The sequence below is a fragment of the Pan paniscus genome, chromosome 18 (assembly GCF_029289425.2).
Source record: "Pan paniscus chromosome 18, NHGRI_mPanPan1-v2.0_pri, whole genome shotgun sequence".
Classification (NCBI taxonomy): domain Eukaryota; kingdom Metazoa; phylum Chordata; class Mammalia; order Primates; family Hominidae; genus Pan; species Pan paniscus.
The window spans coordinates 41,742,251-41,761,801 of record NC_073267.2 but is presented as its reverse complement, the minus strand read 5'-3'; the positions used below and the strand labels follow the sequence as shown (position 1 = coordinate 41,761,801).

The 19,551-nt window shown below is 44.0% G+C and overlaps 1 pseudogene; it reads right to left on the bottom strand.

Moving 5' to 3' along the window:
- Positions 1–2,033: 2,033 nt before the first annotated feature.
- LOC117978605 (alpha/beta hydrolase domain-containing protein 17A-like) lies at positions 2,034–5,734 on the bottom strand (annotated as a pseudogene).
- Positions 5,735–19,551: the final 13,817 nt, after the last annotated feature.

Sequence of the window (19,551 nt, the reverse complement as noted above, 5' to 3'; positions counted from 1 at the left end):
CTCCCATGTTCACGCCATTCTCCTGCCGCAGCCTCCCGAGTAGCTGGGACTACGGGCGCCGGCCACCACGCCCAGCTAATTTTTTGTATTTTTAGTAGAGATGGGGTTTCACCATGTTAACCAGGATGGTTTCGATCTCCTGACCTCGTGATCCGCCCGCCTCGGCCTCCCAAAGTGCTGGGATTACAGGTTTGAGCCACCGCACCCGGCCAAAAGATCATTTTTAAATTATGCATCTGGGAATATATTATCAAACCAGGCCTGAAACTTATTAAAAAGATGGTAAAATCTAATTTAACTTCATTTAATACTCCTTTCCTCTTAGTCTTATCAAAGCAAATGAGCTTGGCTTTTAATTATGAAAATGTAATTTTAATTTATAAGACATATAACAAAGCAAGATAGCTGCTAAATTCACTTTATCCTAGTAACTTCCTATTGTATACATTCATTTTTAATGTAATAAGAAATCCTTCCAAAATTTTTAAAAGAATCACATTACCCAAGAAGAGGCTCAACATTTCTAGAAAATAAATATGTTCTTAAGACACTTAACAATTCTTGAAATGAAGACCTAACTCTTCAGGGTTTTAAAATATTTGATGTGCACTCTTTACATATATAGTTTAAATTTAATAATTACCCTTCTCAAAAAATAAGTGAAACATACCACAAACATATCAAAGCAAGTTATTCATACTTCTCATTTAAGTAACTGTATTGTCATAGCAAAATTATTTTGTATCATCAAAAAGCACAAAAGCCTTATTAGAATACTAATTTCAACATCTGTTTCACAGATTTGCTCATAATAGATTTTTTTCATGCTTCTGCACTAATTCATTGAAGGACAATGTTTTACCGATTCTTGAAAAACTATCATTATCTGCCCCACAGTGCTGGCTCATGCCTGTAATCCTAACACTTTGGGTGGCCAAGGCTGCCGTTTTGCTTGAGCCCAGGAGTTCAAGACCAGCCTGGGCAACATGGTGAAAACTCATCTCTACCAAAAAAAAAAAAAAAAGTAAAAAGTTAGCTGGGCAAGGTGGCGGGCACCTGTAGTCCTAGCAACTCAGGAGGCTGAGGTAGGAGGATCACCTGGGCCTGGGAGGTTAAGGTTGTGGTGGGCCATGATTATGCCACTGCATTCCAGCGTGGGTGACACAGTGAGACCTTGTATCAAAAAAAATAATAATAATACAAAATAGAAAATAAAAAGATCATTATCTGACATTTTAAAAAGTATATTTCCTAACCTATAAATATACTTTGTAGATTAACAAGAGAAAAATTTCAAGATATTGTAAATTTAAAACAAATCTTTATGTATAATATCATTGTAATGTCTTTGACCAGTATCTATCATGTGAGACAAAAAATATTAAACATTCATTTATTGAATAAATGAATGAAAATCATAATTACCTTGATCACTAAATTTAAAATTTAAATGAAGCAGGAAAGTAAATCTTCCTAATTATCATATACTTAGCTGTTTAAAATCACTCTAATGACAAGTAATATGCTTTCAATCTTGAATTATACTTTTAAAATGCCTGTATTGTTTCATTCACTCATGCTTCCATTAGTTCAGTGAACAAATATTGATTACTTACCCACTATGTGCCAGGTATTATGATAGATTCAGGGAGTACAAAAATGATTAAATGAGGGGATCAGTTGGAGTGACTGTTTTCTAGAAACAATGCCTATTTCAGTTATGAACTAGTCTGTTTTGAAGAAAATGGTGAGGGAAAGCTAAAAATAATATTTTCACTTTATTCAACAAATCTTATTGAGGTCTTATTATGAATCAGGGGCTCTCCTAGGTACGGGCATACAAAATTGATTAAGACCATGCTTGCTTGCAGAAAACAAACAGAAAAGCATCTCTATAATAAAAAGGAAAAAGAGGAATCCCCTTTGTAGGTTTCATAGTTTATACTGATATTTCTGATGTCGTCTCGGAGAATTAGTCACAATTATAGGAACTCAGAAGGCATTCCGTGGAGATGAACTAGAGACTAAACTAGCAGAGATTACTTAGTGAAATATTGTGATACCATTTATTTCAATTAGAAAATAGTTATAATTCATTTTAGAAGATATTATGGCTTACACATAGTAGATATGATGACTGAATAACAGGATTGTTGAACGATGGCACCTTGGTAGCCATTAGCCATTGCCACCATGATTCTGCATTAAAAAATCTATGCAAAACGGCCGGGCATGGTGGCTCACGCCTGTAATCCCAGCACTTTGGGAGGCCGAGGCGGGCGGATCACGAGGTTGGGAGATTGAGACCATCCTGGCTAACACGGTGAGACCCCGTAACTACTAAAAATACAAAAAATTAGCTGGGCATGCTGGCACGCGCCTGTAGTCCCAGCTACTCGGGAGGCTGAGGCAGGAGAATCGCTTGAACCTGGCAGGCGGAGGTTGCAGTAAGCTGAGATCGCGCCACTGCACTCCGGCCTGGGCGACAGAGTGAGACTCCGTCTCAAAAAAAAAAAAAAGAAAAAGTTTGGAGTATATTAATAAACATTGTGTTTTTTTAAAAAAAATTTAAATCTTTAATTTCCGTTTTCACGATTTTTCTTCTTGCTTCCAAAAGGAAAGGAGTGCGTAGCTCTGTTGCCTGTACATCGTCCACGGCCCCTGGGTCGGGGCGGGGTCCCCCGGGCCGCCCGGGGGTCCACATGCAGTCCCTGGGGGGGCCGGCGCGGGGTGAGGTCCGGGGGCCGCCTTATTGCTGAGGTCCGGCCGGTTGGGGCCCCGGCGGCTGCTAGGCGCTCTGGCTGCGCAGCTCCTGGGAGATGAAGCGGCGCAGGCGCTCCAGGTACTGGCTGTAGAGCTGGATGTCTTTGTGCCCGGCGCCCTCCACTCACAGCGGCTCCACGGCGTTGGGGCAGCGCTGGTAGAGCGCCAGCCCGTGCGAGAAGTCCATCACCTCGTCTTTCGTGTCCTGGATGATGAGCACGGGCGGCGTGATCTTGGACACCTTCTGGATTCTGCGGGAGAGGCGTGGGGCGGGTGAGACCTCGCCAGGCCCGGGCCCCGCCCCGCTCCGCCCCCGCCCCCGCCCCCGTCCCCGCCCCAGCCTGCTCACTTGGGGAAGGCGTCGAAGCAGTAGGTCTTGGTGTCTGGAAAGCGACGCTCAGGTCCAAGGTGAGCGGCGACTGCAGCACCACCGTGGCGGACTCGTAGCGCGAGGCCAGGTCCACGGTGGGCACCGTGCCGATGCTCTGCCAGTACAGGATGATGCCGTCTGGGCTGATGTGGTACCTGGCAGCACCTGAGCAGGCTCAGCCCAGGCCTCCAACGCGCGCGCACCCCTCCTGCCAGCGGGCGTCCCCGGGCCCAGCTCCGGATGCGACTCTCCAGTCTCCCTGCTCAGCCAAGTCATTTGGTCAGGCCCAGGCTCCACACCAGTCTCAAGGGCCACCCCCAGCCCCCCAACACCGCAGCGGTGGGCGGAGCTGGCGGCCTGGTCCTGTTCCCTGCCACTATGGTTCACTGGCGTTTCCTAGCCAGGATCTGCTGGATCCTGGCTAGGGAGTCCCCTCGGGCTAGGGTAGGGGAAGCCCTGGCACCTCTCCTCCTCTTGGTCACCCCTAGGCGCACACTGGGAACTGTGTGCCCTCCCACATCCTGAATGCTTCACGCCTTCCTGCCCAGGTTAGAAAGCCGTTCCTGGTGCACTGGCCGGGACAGGGTACACTCTTCCTCCCTGCAGTCCTTGCCTACCGCCTTGGCCATGAGGAATTCAGGCAGCTGTGTCCCCAGATGTCTCCACCCAATTTTGGACTCTCAGCGTCCCATGCCCAATGAGGTGCCAGCCCAACCCAGGTCAACATCGAGGATGGTGGCTGCGGGGACAGCATCTCCTCCCACCAGTGCCTTCCCTTGGGAGTGGACAAGTCCTCTGCCACCTCAGCACCACCAGCTCCCACCCAGGGCCACCCCCACTCCCAGGTCACTGGTGTGCGGCCCCTGGCCCAGCTGATCCAGCACCAGTCCCAAGGCCTCCTCATGCCCAGTCCCAACCACGCGGGACCCACCTGCCACCCTGTTGATGCTGAGACCCCAGAACTCTCCTCCCACAAGCTCCAGGCTCTGATGCCAGGCAGATGCCCTCCTGCGAGGCAGGAGCATGGGCAGGTGTGTGTCCCGTCTGGCTGGCATTTGGACTCCACCAGCAGGGCTGTCTCCCTCCCTGGCCTGGAATCCCAGCCTCCTGGCAGCACTCCACAGCTCACTGCTCACCCATGCCCCAAAGGATGCTGCCTGGCTTGTGCCTGTGGCTGCAGCTCTGCCTCAGCCTCCCTGGCCTGCTCCCTGGCAGCCAAGGCCAGTAGTGTGCTGAGCCAGCCCAGCCCTGTCACCTGCTCCAGGCAGGAGCCCCCAGCTGCCACCTAGATGTCACCACTCAGACAATCAAACAAGACACATCCTCCATAGAGGCCCTGAGTGCGATCTGGCCTCCCCCTCACAGCTCTGGGCCGAGGATCCTGCAGGACAAAGCGACAGCAGGACAGATGGCGGAGTAGACAGAGCTCAGAACTGGCCATGGGTGGTGTGACTCTGCCAGTGCCCCGGGCAGTAGACACAGGAGGGGGCCCAGGAAGCTGCATGAAGTGGTGCTTGGTTTCGGCGCCCCACACTGCCGGGAGGCCCCCAGAGCCAGGGTGGTGCCAGGGGACCCAGCTCCCACGCCCACAGCAGGGACTGCCTGGGATATCGCCAAGGCAACGAGGACCCCACCTCCCCAGGGCCTCTGACTTCTCAGAGCTGCCCCTGGCCCCTGCAGGAGCGGGTCAGACCACTGGGCTGGGCAGGGCAGGGCCAGGACGAGACAGCCCCAGCGGGTGGCGAGCAGGAAAGGCCTCCAGAGGCCCACGAGGGTCTTCTGGTCCAGAGCAGCACTGGCCCGGGCGGTGCTCAAACACCAGTGAAGGGCCCAGGCAAGCGCAGGGCTGGGGACCTGGATGATTAGGAGGGCTGGATCTGGAATCGAAGCTGGCCGAGACCTCAGGTGTGTGCTGGGGGTCTGCACCTGACCCTGCAGTCCCTGCCCCGGGATGGCTGAGCTCCACAGCCACGGGGCCTCATGGGCCAGGCCTTGGGACCTCGATGCAGCAGCCTCGCCTCACCTGGCCCCAAGTGCGGCCTCAGCCCGTGGGCTCCCAGCCACACATGCACAGACCCCCTGACACCACCCACCCCCTCCCGCCGGGTGGCGTCCACGCCCCTGTGACAAGCTCAGCCCCTTCCTGTCCTCAGGCCAGGGGATCCCAGGGAGCCTGGCTCCACAGGCCAGGGTGTGGGCGGACCTCCTGGCCACACCTCAGCCATGTGGAGGCGGCACCCGCACGCCTGAGCTCACCTGTCCGGCTCTCTGGCAGCATGCGTCCACTGTGGCTCCCCTCCTGCAGGGCCGCCCACCTTCCTCCCAGGGAAGCCCGCCCCTCCCCCCGGCCCCTGGCCCCTGGCCTGGTCCCCTCTCGGGTGTGCCCAGGCTGAGCTGCCCCCGGAGTCGCCCTCACCTGGTGCGCCGGGCCTGCCAGGCAGCGTTGATGTCGGCGTAGAGGTTCGTCTCGGAGGGCCTGCCCGAGCTGGCACCGTAGCCGGAGTAGTGGTAGGAGAAAATGTTGCAGTGGAGGCGGGAACACAGGCCAATGTAGAAGCTGCTCATCTGGCCCAGGTCCACCGCGTTGCCTTCCTTGTTCATGCACCTCTGGTCAGACGCAGTTCAGCTGATCTAGGCTGGGCTTGGCTAGCATTGGCTTGAAGCTGCAGCTGGTGTCCAGATCTGTTCTATGTATTTGTGATTCTCCTCAGCCCTCCCGGGTACTTGAAGCATGTTATTGTTATGGCAAAAGTCAGGAGTGCAACCTGCCTGTGCAAAAACATGCCAGGCTTCTGTTGCCTGAAATCCTCTAAGATACCCCTTTGGCTTAAGCAAAATCACATAGCAAGGATCAAAGTCAAGGAGTGGGGAATTATATCTGTCCCTTAGAGATGGAGATAGGAGAGAGTGTGAACAAATGCAGGAAAATGATCTCATCTACCAGAGTGTCCTTAAATATTTTAACATAATAAATTCAGTATTGTTTTTGTTTGATTGAATGAAGCTTTGCATGGACACAGTACGGTACAAAAGTACTATTTGAACTCTTTCTCCACATTCATAAAATTGCTAGTTTCTACCATGATTATATTTTTATGATCCATTTTTGTGTACAGATCTGAAAACTTTATGCTAGAATTTATTAGCTGAGGAAAGGAACATCCACTGACATCATCATATACAAATATTTCTCAACATTTTAATGCTTGTGGTATTGTTAATGTTTCTGTGGAAAAAAATCACAGAAGTGATTTCTAAGTCAGTTATTGATTTATTCTAATGAATTATAAAAATCAGACTAAATTACTAATAGAGAAATTACATTTGAAATACTAGTCTGAGCTACAGATGAGATGGATTTTTGTGCTCATCATTTGTACTCTAGCTATGTTTGTTGAGATTGGGTTATTAAAACATAATTAAAACATTATCAGCAGAAAAGCCTGTTGTGCTATAATTAAATCATCTAAACAATCATTTTTGTGGTCTTAATATCCTGGATTTCTCAATTCATTGTAGTAGATAAGATTTCTCTTTAAATACTACTTACTATCAGTAGCTTGCTTTTCTGTGAATGCTAGAAAATTTAGAATTCTGCATTAACATTTAACAAAATATACGCTATCCTAATATTGATGCATTATATTTATCTATACAACATGCAACAAGAGAGAAATACTGGATGAATCAGAATATTTGCAGCCTATGGCAATTATCTGTAGCAACATTTTTTTTGTCTTCAGAAAAATATAGATGATTTTGAAAATGGATTAGTTCTAGTTTCAATCTAGGAAGAACTACTTATGGAAGTTTTGTGTACAGGATACTGATGTTTTCAAATATAATGCATTATTATTTTAGTTTAGTTTCTTTTACCATATACTTAGAAATTGTTCATGTGAACAGGCCATTAAAACTAATGGTATAGATAAATGGTATAGATAGGCATTGTAAACATCCCACTTTTCCCAAGCCATGAATTTTAACACTGGATTAAGGAGATGAAAATGGAGCCATTGGGAATGTGAATTCTTTGCTAATAATTATTTTTCTTCCTTTAAAAAGATTCTTCAAAAGGCAAGAATATGGAAGTATTTCAGGAGATACTCTTGAGGTATCTAAAATACATACTCTTCCTATCAAAATCAGTAAATAGATTGATGTAAGTAAGATAAAGTCAGGGCAACTGATTTTGCATGTCAGTGTACACACAGACACATATCCATGTATTCTCCATCTGTTCTCAGTTACTGAATTATTAGACCCAACTGACCACTTGACTGTGTTTAACATGATAAACAGACTCTTAACAAGAACAATATTTAAAAAACTGGATTGTTCCTCCTACTTCTCAGCATGCATCAGCCACTCTCTTTCCCCATCCTATCTCCTGCCAAATGGTTTCTAAATATCTGTTCCACTTGGAGACACTATTGGATGTTGTTGTAAATGACTTTAATGAATATTCACTCTACCTGCTTTCATATTAATTCAGTTTTCCTAGGATGGTCTCTATGGGATCAAGCAAAAGGACTTAGTGGAATATCTCTATCTGACTCCATAAAGTAAAGAATGTGGTGAGTTTAGCAGAGTGCCCCTTCCTTTACTAAATGTGAATGATGTTTCAGTATAGGAGGCCAGAGTGAAAAGTCCTAACGTATGTTTGTTTGGGCAGCCAACAATTGGTCACATTGTACATTTCATGTTACAAAGGAGCCTCATGGTAGTATAAATGAGGGTTGGGAAAAGACACTTAACTGCTCAGGGCTTTAAAATGGAGCCAGAGCAAGAATTGTAGAAGTTGACAATATCAGGAAGGAAACCTCTGTAAGCAGGCACGCAGGGGACTCCAGAAATCTCTTCTTTGCCCCTACAACTCTGGACTTTCAGAAATGCACACCCCATTCTCCTGTATTAATACAAAATTCATGTTCACAACAACATCAAAAATCAATTTTAAAATAGTAAACCTAAGGTAGATGGAAAGACATTATAGCCTCAGCATGCCTGAGATCTGAGGAGCAAATCAGAAAGATGTTGAGTGTGAAGAGAAAGGGACATCGTGATAACCAATCATTTAAAATTTTTACTCCAGAGAAATGGCAATATTTCACAGATTGTTTCTCATCACCAATCTCACAAGTATAAGTATTTTTTGAAAATTTTCCTCTCAATTTTTTCCTTGACAGTGAAGTCCAGAATAGGTTGGTTTAGATCTTGCTCTTTTCAGCCTCAATACTCCATAATCACCTTGGCTTTTTTGATTATGACTGGATGGCATGTACTATTATTTTAATATTAAAGATTTAGTAAATAATTTCAAATGTTATCCTTAAATAACTGTGGGCTTTATTCATTTACTGTACATATTTTGAAAACATTCATAAGAACTTAAGGATTTTAATTCAAATGGTCTCTAAAGTAGAAAATGCACTCACAGATTATGCGTATGTCTTTTAAGAAACAGAAACGTGCCATTTGTTTTTAAATTGAGTAGACTTTGTATCCTTTAGAATTTGGGCAGAGTTTTCTTGCTATATTGTAGAGAACCTATCAACCATATCTTAATTTTCTTCTTCTTGAGGTTTTCAAAGTTAACATTGGCATTGGTCCACTAATTCCTTGTTTTCTATTTTTGGATGAGTGTGCATAATTACCTCCATCTTAATTTTCCACATAAATGTTTAGCAGAATCTTTCATGTTTCATTGCCATGTAAGCAGATGTGATTTTTATTCTTTTTCCTTTTCATTGAACAGTTACTTCATTTGAAATTTTTCACTTGATTTAACTTTTTTTTTTTGGTGGTAGATACATCTGTTGCCACCTGTGTCTGGTTGGCATTTTAATGTGTTGCCTCAAAGCTGTAACCACAATAGTGGCACATTTTCCTGCTGTTCCTTTATTCTTTGTTTCATGTGTATCTATTTTCAAGAAATTGCATTGGTATACTATCATAGTTTTTTTTTGTCTCTCAGATTTTCTATTGTAATTATTTATATTTATGCATTTGGAAATATTTCATGATTGTTACATAAAACAGCAGAGCTCTTTTAGAAAGTTTTCATGGTTTCCCAAATGTACAGTCATATAAATTATTTAGTAGTTATTACATAATGATCTTTGGAGCAATAAATGCTGTTATATAAGAACAATTCCCAAATGTAATTTGAAAGTTATAAGCTAGGCTTTGACGGCCTAGAATTAATGTACCTTTATAATTCTAATCTGCATGCAAATTTAAGAAGACCACGGATTGAGGACTGGGTGCATAATTTTCAGGGCCCAGTAAAAAGTGAAAATGTAGAACTCTTTGATAAAAAATTACAAAGAATTTCAAGATGACCATAATAGGCCATGCACAAGGCCTTTCTAAATGGGTAGAGTGATCATGAAGCCATGGGCATTGTTTTGCTTTGTTTAATCTTACTGTTTGGTTGTAAAGCAGATCTTTAAATCAAGAGAAAAAAGAACAGCAAAGAACATCTCAATCAAAATGTTTTAAACATTATAGAAGATTAGATCCATATAAATGAAAGGGATAAAGAAAAAGCACATATCCAACCTCAAATATAAAGCATGGAATTCTTATATGAACTCCATTATAGCACTTGATATTTCAGCTCTATTTTCATTTTTGAACAACTCTAGATATGTCTATATATTTTAGTCTAAAATTTAATTTTTATAAATTCTAAGTTCTTCCCCAAATTCTACCTTAGATAAACAATTCAGAGATACCTGTGTTTCCTATTCTATTAGGTGGAACCATATGAAATTGTCAGTGTTCAGCCTTTTCTGTCCTACAAAAAAATGACAGTCTTGTGTTTCCACCTAACACATGGCAGCCCAATAAATAGTGACAGTCAGGACCATAGAGCTACCACAGTAAACAATACTAAATGCATACACATACCCTTTCCAAGACCCCGGCAGGTCTTCTTTTCCCCAAAAGAATCATTCTTTGACTCTTCACCCATTATTCATGTGAGAAATTTTCCAGGCCCGTCACCATGTCAGTTGAGTGACTGTAACAATTAGATCTATTGATTCTCCTCTCACAATTTGACATTCTTTATTGAAAAGCATGATCTAAATGTTGACTAATAGTCTGCATAGTGAAACATGTTTACTAGTTCCCATGACCTACAACAGTGTAAACTATGATTCAAAAATTTCTTTTCTTAAAAACTTCTAAACAATATGTCTGCCGGGATAAACTGGTGCAATTTCTATGTGAAACCTAAAGAATTTCAATGACACATTTTCATCCTTATTGCTGTTAAATAATCCCTTCAATAGTGCCCCATCTTCTGTACTCCTTCATATGATTTTCTATCTTATTATTTTCCATCATTCTTTCTGTTAAAACTATAATAGTTTCTTTGGAGAAATTATAGATTTTCCCACTTCAGAGGCATTTCTGCATTGAGCTCTCATAAACCTCTCTAACATGGTGGGCAATAGACTCAATAACATTTGTGTATGAATTCAGTTGTGAATTACTTAAGGCTCATCTATAACATCAAAAAGCAACTTGGTAAAAACAATTCTATTGAAGATTATATGATCTAAATATATATAACTTTAGGATGGCTTCAAAATAGACAAAAATAGTGTCAATACAGTGTGGAGCAATGAATTTCTAAAATTTTTATCTGCTTAACATTTTTCAACAGCACAATTTATACAGAAGCCCAACATGAGACATTCTTGTTCACATGGAATTTCTCTGCCCGCTTGAGCCCTGTAGAAATACCACAGTGTTGGTAAACAGCAACAGCAACAAGAAGATACTAAGCTTGAATTCTCAGTGGCTCAACCACACCAAAGTTTGTGGGTTGCTCCCATAAAGTTCAATGTCAGTCAGAATAAACTCCTCTATCATTAACCTATGACACACATTGCACGTAACCTTCAAAGTACTGGAAGTGGAAAAGGAGAGAACTTGGGAAGGAGGCAGGGGCTTTTTACTGCCTCAGCCCCAGAGCGATTCATGGCACTTCACCTCAGAGTCTCTTAGATCTTTCCATGTGATCCCAACATAACTGGATGTCTCTGAAATATCTGGGAGTGCATGAATATTCATTACATGTCTTAGTATTCATTACATGTCTGTTTACAGACTCCATTTTGCTTTCTAAGATGCTCCCTGACTCTTCTCAGAAGCTTTACATAACATGCTATAAAACACTGATCTAATCAAAATATCACCCTACACCCTATAAATATGTACAATGATGTGTCAATTTAAAAATTAAAGCAAAAAATCCACTGATCTAAAGGGATGATTTCCTCATGCTTCAGGTACTTCTTCATGGAATATTAGTCTCCAATACCAAACTTAAGAATTTGGCTGCAAAGAATCCAATAATGTATTTTCAGAAAGAGATTGGAATGCCACAATCTTGTGCATCAACAAAAGAGTGTGTCCCTTTTTGACATTTGGGTCTCTGCGTGACTTCTGACAGAAAAGACAGGCTCAGAGGACACATGGGCATGTCCAAAATTTAATTTCTAAAAGGCTTCTGGATCTGCCCTAATGAAGACATGAGTCTAGAAAGTTTCTGACCTCCAGAGCACAGACAGTGCTTCTTCAGAGAAATTATAGATTTTCCCACTTCAGAGGCATTTCTGCATTGAGCTCTCATAAACCTAACATGGTGGGCAAGTTGGTATTTCAGTCCTTCACATTTAGCTCTGAGTTTAGTACTTGCTGGATTTTAAATTAAGTTTCTTTGACATGAAATGAAATCTTCAGCTGCCTGTTAGTTCCAAAGCAGGCCCTCAAGCTCAACACATTAAAAAATTAGTCGTTTCCTCAGAATCTTGTTCTTCCTTCAGAGTTTCCAATTTTTGTTACAGATACCACCTATCAGACAGTCATTTGGGCTTAACATTTTAAAGTCTGTTCTGGGTCTTCCACATTCATTATTCTCTACAGTCAATCACATTCCAAGGATTGTTGCCTCCAATGCATGCCTTTTTCTCAGTTTTATTTTCTCCCATCAGAGTCATGCACAGATTAGCTCTCAAGTGAGCTATTATAATGGCCTCCTAGCATCTAAACTCTCTTTTTCCAATTGATAGTTCTGCCAGAGTTGTCTTCTTAAAGCAGAGGTTAGACCACATTTCTCTAAGTAAATTCCAACGACACCAAAATAGTGATTCTTAATAAGTATGACAAGTAGGGAAATACAGATGGGAGAGTTTCCTTGGTAAATAAGTTCATAAAATCTAGGTTAAACAATGTTAAATGGGGTTTGCTTTTTGCTGTTGCTTTGTTAATGTGCATTTGAAATTTCTAAAGTGGCATTACATATCCATAATTTCCCTTATCTATTTGACAAAGGAATCTGGTTGTTTAGAAGCATTTTTTCAGAACTTCTATAGGTCAACCTTTCAGAAATTCCTCATTATCAACAGTCAAATACAGATGTATTTTCTTTGGCTCTCGCAACAGGTTTAGAGGAATTTCTAGTCTGTTCTTGTGATGTTTCATTACATGCATCTTTTGCTCAGGCCTGTTAAACCTACTCAACGTGTGTATCTTCTACTCCATGTCTTTATTCTTACTGTTGTCTTAACACGAAATCCTTGCAACCCAATTCATAGTTTTTGTTCTTTGGAAAAATCCAGATTATGTATCATCAATACATATTTTTTCTCTATTGAGATTTTCCTGTTTTTATGTATCACAGCCAGAAGTAATCACTGCATAGAGTATTTCTGTAGAAAGATAGAAGAGTTCTATTTTAACACAATATTTACTATACACCCAGCAAAGGTCTACGTATTTATGGATACTATTTTATATATTCATCCCATCAATGCTATGAAGAAATATTAATAAACCCATTATATATGCTAAAAGGTAGCGACACATATATGCCACATGTGCGGGTTTTCTCAGGTATTATTAGCTAGGGAAGCTGTGTTGTAACAATCTTCAAAAACTTCCTTCTATTGTTTACATGCTATTCCACATCATTTTGTTTTCATTTCTTTTGTAGTATCTAATGTATTCTACAAAAGAAAGTACAGTAGTTGGAAAACTCTTGTGAAAAAACATATATTACATATATACTATTCTTCATGATGCTCAAAATTTTCATCATTAACATTTTGTATATATATGTGTGTGTGTGTGTGCGTGTTAGATATATAATTTAAAAGAAAACAATAAGTTGGTGGCTTATGGCAAATTGTTCCTTAAGTCCTGCATTTGAAACACACTGAGTGAATCAGCACATTTGATCATCTTTTAACTACAACAGATGATTATACATTAAAAATGCATTAATCATCCAAATACATCTTTTTAAATTATTTATTTATTTTTATTTATTTATTTTGAGACGGAGTCTCATTCTGTGGCCCAGGCTGGAGTGCAGTGGCGTGATCTCGGCTCATTGCAAGCTCCGCCGTGACCTTGGACATATCCCTAATATTTTCAAGCCTCAGTTTCCCGTCTTTAAAATTAGAATAAAGATACCAAACTCCTTGGGTTTTGTGAGAGTAAAATGAGACGATGTTTGTAAGAGACTCAGCGCAGTGTCAGTATCTATCATGTGCTATGTACTCTGCGTTTTCTTTCTTTCTTTTTTTTTTTTGAGACGAAGTCTCGCTCTGTCACCCAGGCTGGAGTGCAGTGGCGCTATCTCCGCTCACTGTAAGCTCCGCTTCCCGGGTTCACGCCAATTCTCCTGCTTCAGCCTCCTGAGTAGCTGGGACTACAGGCACCCTCCACCACGCCCGGCTAATTTTTTTTTTTTTTTTTTGTATTTTTAGTAGGGACGGGGTTTCGCCGCATTAGCCAGGATGGTCTCGATCTCCTGACCTCATGATCCACCCGTCTCGGCCTCCCAAAGTGCTAGGATTACGGGCGTGTGCCACCGTGCCCGGCCCTGCGTTTTCTACTGTGGATGCTACTGAATGTTTTTAGTATTTGCTGTATGTCAAGAGCTCTTCTAATTAAACTCTATGCGTAATGACTCACTTAAAGGTTACTATTATTATCCCTATTGTAAGAAATGGACATTGGGGCACAAAGAGGCTTAGAAACTTGCTCAAGATCACATACCTGGCTGAGCGCGGTGGCTCACACCTGTAATCCCAGGACTTTGGGAGGCCGAGGCAGGCGGATCATGAGGTCAGGAGATCGACACCATCCTGGCTAACACGGTGAAACCCCGTCTCTGTCTGTCTGTCTTTCTCTCATCTCACTCTGTCACCCAGGCTGGAATGCAGTGGCACAATCTCAGCTCACTGTAATGTCTTCCTCCTGGGTTCAAGCGATTCTTCTGCCTCAGCCTCCGGAGTAGCTGGGAGTAGAGGCATGTGCCACCATGCCTGGCTAATTTTTGTATTTTTAGTAGAGATGGGGTTTCACCATGTTGGCCCAGCTGGTCTCAATCCCCTGACCTCTGGTGATCTGCCAGCGTTGGCCTCCCAAATTGCTAGGATTGCCGGTGTGAGCCACCACACCTGGCCTTTATTTCTTTATTTTCTATTGTTTGTTTGCAGCGATAGGATCCCAAATTCAGAAATCAAGTAAAGGAAGTATGCCTCCAAGAGGTATTGGAGTAGATAAACTAGATATTACAAAGCCTACAGATTCAGTCTATTAACTTTTAAAAATAAATTATTATGATAATTTATTTATAAACAATTTTGTGTGTGTGTGTGTGTGTGTGTGTGTGTGTGTGTGTGTGTGTGATGGAGTCTCGCTCTGTCGCCCAGGCTTGAGGGCAGTGGTGCAGTGGCCCGATCTTGGTTCACTGCAACCTCCCCCTACCGGGTTCAAGTGATTCCCCTGCCTCAGCTTCCTAAGTAGCTGGGATTACAGGCACCTGCCACCAGGCCCGGTTAATTTTGTATTTTTAGTAGAGAGGGTTTCACCATATTAGCCAGGATGGTCTCGATCGCCTGACCTCGTGATTCGCCCACCTCGGCCTCCCAAAGTGCTGGGATTATAGGTGTGAGCCACCGCGCCCGGCCTATTTAAACAAGTTTTTAAAATAAATTATTTTATTTTAACTTATCATATTCCTTTATTCAGGGAGATAAGTTACTGAGATAACTGGTAGTAGGCAAAGAGAAGAAACAGGGTGAAGTCAGGTTTGTTGGTGGAGGAAAAATGATACTAAAGACTGCCCAACAAATATTCAGAATCCAGAAATGTTCATATTTCTCCATGGTTCAATTTCTCATGGGTCACTTTTCATTACAAGGATTCTGGAGAGCAAATAAGACAGGATTCTCTCAGGTATCAACCCAGTCTTTTTTTTTTTTTTGAGACAGAGTCTCGCTCTGTGGCCCAGGCTGGAGTGCAGTGGCACCATCTTGGCTTACTGCAACCTCTGCCTCCCGGGTTCAGGAGATTGTCCTGCTTCAGCCTCCCGAGTAGCTGGGATTACAGGCCCACGCCACCATGCCTGGCTAATTTTTGTATTTTTGGTAAAGACAGCGTTTCACCATATTGGTCAGGCTGGTCTCGAACTCCTGACCTCAGGTGATCCACCCGCCTCGGCCTCCCAGAGTGCTGGGATTACAGGCGTGAGCTACCGTGCCCGGGCCAACCCATAGTCTTTTGGTCTTCTTTCAGCCAAGGCATCCAGTGAAAATACAATTTATTTTTCAGATTCCTCTGGAGAATTAAAAAGTCTCTTTTGCGGCTGGACACAGCGGCTCACACCTGTAATCTCAGCACCTTGGGAGGCTGAGGTGGGCAGATCACAAGGTCAGGAGATCGAGACCATCCTGGCCATAGCCAACATGGTGAAATCCTGTCTCTACTAAAAATACAAAAATTAGCTGGGTGTGGTGGCACACACCTGTAGTCCCAGCTATGTGGGAGGCTGAGGCAGAAGAATTGCTTGAACCCAGGAGGCGGAGGTTGCAATGAGCCAAGATTGAGCCACTGCACTTGCTCTGGTGACAGAGCAAGACTCCGTCTCAAAAAAAAAAAAAAAAGTCTCTTGCATCAAATTGCCATGGTCTCTGCTCTTGGTCCTCTTTACCTTGTACTCATTCTTCAAGGATTTATTTTCTCATTGCCTGATCAAGATCATTGCAATGACCAAAAAATTTTCGGATGCTGTGATTTTTGTAATATTCCTTTAAAAAGTTAATCATGATGTTGCATTCTTCAGTGTGCAAGTGTGGAGATGTCAGGATGCCTCTTTAAGACAAGATGATGGGTCACAGAAGTGCCATACCACTCACAGCCAAACCAGGAGAGCTGAAGGGGCAGTCACCAACGAAGATGCCTGACCCAGAAGTTGGCTGCCAGGGAGCCAAAAGCCAGGTCACTCCACAGGTGGCCAATGCCTGGGGGAGCCCTCCACTGCCAAAGCTTATTATTATTAATATTATTATTATTATTATTATTATGAGACGGAGTCTGGCTCTGTCTCCCAGGCTGGAGTGCAGTAGCACGATCTTGGTTCACTGCAACCTCCACCTCCCGGGTTCAAGCAATTCTCCTGCCTCAGCCTCCCGAGTAGCTGGGACCACAGGCACGTGCCACCTCACCTGGCTAATTTTATTTTTTGAACAGACAGGGTATTGTTATGTTGTCCAGGCTGGTCTTGAACTCCTGGGCTCAAACCATCCTCCCACTTCAGCCTCCCAAAGTGCTGGGACTACAGGTGTGAGCCACACCTGGCCAGGTTCTACTTTTTAATATTTAAAATATTTGAAATAGGCCGTGCACGGCGGCTCACACCTGTAATCCCAGAACTTTGGTAGGCTGAGGCGGGCGGATCACCAGAGGTCAGCAGTTTGTGATGAAACTCCGTTCCTACTGAAAATACAAAAATTAGCCGGGTGGGTGGCAGATGCCTGTAATCCCAGCTACTCGGAAAGCTGAGTCACCTAAACCCGGGAGGTGGAGGTTGCAGTGAGCCGATATCATGACACTGCAGTCCAGCCTCTGCGACGCAATGAGACTGTCTCAAAAAAAAAAAAAAAAAAAAAAAAAAAAAAAAAAAAAAAAAAAAAGATGGTGTCACTGATTTCTACTACATCAGCTCTGGAGGCACTCCGTACCTGATTGCTCCACTTTTAGTGGTGCTAAGTTCAAATAATTCAGCTGCTGAGAAACTGACTCCCGTGGGAGTGCGGGCGTGCGTGCGTGCCGCGGAAATCCCGCCTTCCGGCGCCGGCGGTGGGCCCTGGCTGCAGTCGGTGAGCTCCAAGTAGGAAGATAAACGGGATTGCAGGAAGCGGGAGAGTCGGGAGGAGCAGGGAAGGGCTCCTCTTCCCCATTGGCTGCGCCCGCGGAGCCGCCTTGCGATTGGCGGTAAGCGCGGGTCGGTGGAGGGGGCGGCAGTCCCGCGCGGGCACGCCCCTCGGGTAGCGAGAGGCGTCGGGATCGCGGGCGCCGCCTGAGCCAGCGGCTGCTGGGAGGCTGTGTCCGTACGCCTGCGGGGCGAGGAGGCCGGGCCCTGCGCCTCAGGTCCTGGCCTGGGGCACCGGGGAGGCCGGCGTCGGAGGCGGTGCGGGGTTGGCGGGCGGCTCAAGGGGTGGGGGTTCGGGGGAGGGGGCGGGGTTGCTGCGCGGACCGCCAGCGGCGCAGCCTCCTGCCTCTCTCTATCTCTAAGTGGTGGTGGCTGTGGGTTTTTCTGCAGGTGAGCCTTTTAAGTAATTTGTTTCACGCAGGCGCCCTGCTGTTGGGTAAAGCGGCAGATTCACGCTGCTGTCATTTGTGGTTCAAACGATGGGCTTCCTGGCAGGGCGCGGTGGCTCAAGCCTGTAATCCCAGCACTTTGGGAGGCCGAGGCGGGCGGATCACGAAGTCAGGAGATCGAGATCATCCTGGCTAACATGGTGAAACCCCGTCTCTACTGAAAATACAAAAAAAAAAAAAATGGGGCTGGTGGCGGGCGCTGGTACTCAAGGCTACTCGGGAGGCTGAGGCAGGAGAATGGCATGAACCCGGGAGGCGGAGCTTGCAGTGAACTGAGATCCCGCCACTGCACCTCCAGCCTGGGCGACAGAGGGAGACTCCATCTCAAACAAAACAAAACAAAAAATGATGGGCTCCCTGTCGTGTGTGTGTACCTTTTGGATTTGAGGGCAGGGGTGTGACATTGTGATTTGGCCTCCTGTGACGGTCCATTCTCAAGGTCTCGCCAGCGTGGTGCAGAAACCCGGCATACCCTGCCTATCTAGGAAGGAGGCTTTCCCTTCCCCACCTCCCTCTCCCTCCATCTCTTCCCTCTATCTCTCTTTCCTCTTCACTCCCCTCCCCGAGCTCTTCTCTCCCATCTTTCTGTTCTTTTTTTTCTGCATTAAACTTTTCGGGAGTGTCTTTGTAAAATATTAAAAAGCGTTAGGTCTTCAACATGTATGTTTACTTGCAGGCCTGAGAACTGGGAGGAAGCTGGAGAAAAGATGCCCTCTGAATATTTGTGTTTGGCTGCCCAGGCTCGCCTTGACTCCAAATGGTTGAAAACAGATATACAGGTGGGGTTTGACATGTCTCTTTCTTGGTGTATTTCTGCTTCCATGTTTAAATTTCTCGTGTAAGTCTTTTTTTTTTTAGGGTATGTAAGGGGAAGTCAGTTGTTTCTTGCTATAGTAGAGGAGCAGGTTTGTTTCCTGTAACTTAAAATATAACAGTCTTTATGGCTGTTTTTGTAGATCGTGCACGGCTGCCTTTTAATTAGTTTCTTGCAAGTGCACAAAACTTAAGTTCTATGAATAGGCAAAATTTTTTTCCTATTTTTTATTACTGGTTAAGAAATCTGCCACACTCCTAACCATATGATGGTGACTGTTATTTGTTACTGATAGTTTTTGAGCTGTTTAGTTAACTGTGCAGGGGAAAGTTGGAGAAGTAAGTTGCAGTAATTATGGCCAATAGAAACTCACTCATTTTATGAGGTCTTGTGTTTGTGTTTTTGGAGAGACAAGAGTTAGTTCAGTCGAGGTGTTTGTTTTGTATTTGTATGCAACACAAGGTCTAAGGATAATTGTGTTGAAACTGAGGTCATGATGTTGGAATCTTAAGGGCTGAAGGTTCCAAATAAATGGTATATATAGAATTCTCTCTGACTCGAAATTGTCCCTTTCTGGACCTCCGGATGCTGAGGCTAAGAATGTCCATATGATAGGGTCTTCGATGACAGGAGTCAGCAACCTTTTTTTTTTTTTTCTTTCACGTATCTGTAATTCATTCTGTATATTGTAAAAAGTTTTAAGCTCTCTTCCTAGCCCTAGTATTTGTTAATAAATTAAAACATTTCCCAAAGTGTTTTTTTGTGAAACAATAATTCTAAAAGATGCTCTAAGAAAAGCTAAGAACATGGAAAAATCTAAAGTATATGTTTTATTTATTACATTTGATGAATTTGTTGTTTGCTTCTTTTTCCTCTCGAGAGGGAGCCTTGCTCTGTTGCTCAGGCTGGAGTG